Source organism: Heptranchias perlo, chromosome 20 (genome assembly GCF_035084215.1).
Source record: "Heptranchias perlo isolate sHepPer1 chromosome 20, sHepPer1.hap1, whole genome shotgun sequence".
Lineage (NCBI taxonomy): Eukaryota > Metazoa > Chordata > Chondrichthyes > Hexanchiformes > Hexanchidae > Heptranchias > Heptranchias perlo.
In genome coordinates, this window is record NC_090344.1 from 16,273,522 (window position 1) to 16,275,170 (window position 1,649).

A 1,649-nucleotide genomic window follows, 5' to 3' on the forward strand; every position below is an offset into this window, starting at 1 on the left:
TGTGGGCACTGAGGCACCTCTGGCCTCCCGTCTTGCAATAGCAGGCGAGAGTTTATTTGTTTATGGGAGGGAGTGGGGGCAATTGGCGACAGCTGAAATGGTAAAGCGGCCGGCACAACATCTTTAAATCTAAAGAACCAAAAACACAATTCTTCTTTCGGTGAAGCAGGTATTCATCGGTTTGAAGTGTCGTGTAGGGAAAATTCGGGAGGCAAATCTGCTGCCCGGTTGTCACGGTGCAACGGGTGAAATTATTCAGCTTTCAATTGTTGATCGGCTGAAAGGTCGAGAGGCATTTTCCAGCTCCCGTGTGGAAAAAGTTTGGCTTTTGAGCCATTGGGTAAGGTGGTTTTTTTTTTAATTGCTGCTAACGAATGACAAGACATTTTGTACAAACAAGAAGAATTGCAAAATCACGAGTTCACTGTCCATGTTTCTGACATCATGTTCAACAGAAACAAGGATTCTCCTCAACACGTTGCTGAAAATTGGAGAAAAGGGATCCTCACCCGAATTGGACAGCGACAGGGATAATTCTGAGTCCTACCATGAATCTGTATGATGGAAACTAATTAAACAACAAGCCTGGATAGCTCAGTCAGCAGAGCATCAGACTTTTAAAACAGGTAGTGATCTGAGGGTCCAGGGTTCAAGTCCCTGTTCAGGCTAAAAGTTTTAAAACAGCTGGCAAGTTCTGCTTTTCCAGCGGAGCGAAAGGAGCAAGAGTTGGCCACACAGGCCCTCGAGCCTGCTTCGCCAATTTGATAAGGTAATCGCTGATCTTTGACCTCAACTCCACTTTCCCGACCTGTCCCCATATCCCTTGAGTTCCTTCGTGTCCAACATTCTATCCATCTCAGTTTTGAATCTATTCAATGGCTCAGCATCCACAGCCCTCTGGGGTAGAGAATTCCAATGGTTCACAACCTTCTCAGTGAAGAAAATATTCCTCATCTCTGTACTAAATGGCTGGCCAATTATCTTGAGATTATGACCCTTAGTTTTAGACTCTCCAACTAGGGGAAACAGCGTCCCAGCATTTAACCTGTCAAGCCCTCTAAGAATTTTACATGTTTCAATGAGATCACCTTATTATTGAAAACTGCAGAGAATATAGCCCATTCTACTCAATCTCTCCTCACAAGACAACCCTCTCATCCCAGGAATCAATCCAGTGAAGTTTTGTTGCACCCACTCTAAGGCAAGTGTATCGTTCCGCAGGTAAGGGATTAAAACTGTACACAGTACTCCAGATGTGGTCTCACCAAACCCTATATAATTACAGCAAGGCTTCCTTATCTTTGTACTCCAACCACCTCGCAATAAAGGGCAACATACCATTTGCTTTCCGAATTGCTTGCTGCACCTGCAGGTTAACTTTCTGTGATCCGTGTGCAAGGACACACAAATCCCTCTGAATACCAACATTTCGCAGCCTCTCACCTTTGAAAAGATATTCTGCTTTTCTATTCTTCCTAACAAAGTGATTAACCTCACATTTCCCCACGTTATAATTCATCTGCCAACTTCTCGCCCACTCACTTAACCTTTCTGTGTCACTTTGCATCCTCTTTGCGTCCTCCTCACAGCCTACTTTCCCACCGAGTTTTGTCTCGTCAGCCAACTTGGATACATTACACTCGGTCCCC

At 44.6% G+C, this 1,649-nt stretch overlaps 1 non-coding gene across 1 annotated transcript; it reads left to right on the forward strand.

Moving 5' to 3' along the window:
- The first annotated feature begins 583 nt into the window (after nt 1-583).
- On the forward strand, nt 584-668 carry trnak-uuu (transfer RNA lysine (anticodon UUU)). The gene is given in 2 exon segments: nt 584-620; nt 633-668. It is a non-coding gene; the product is annotated as a tRNA-Lys (tRNA).
- Nucleotides 669-1,649: the final 981 nt, after the last annotated feature.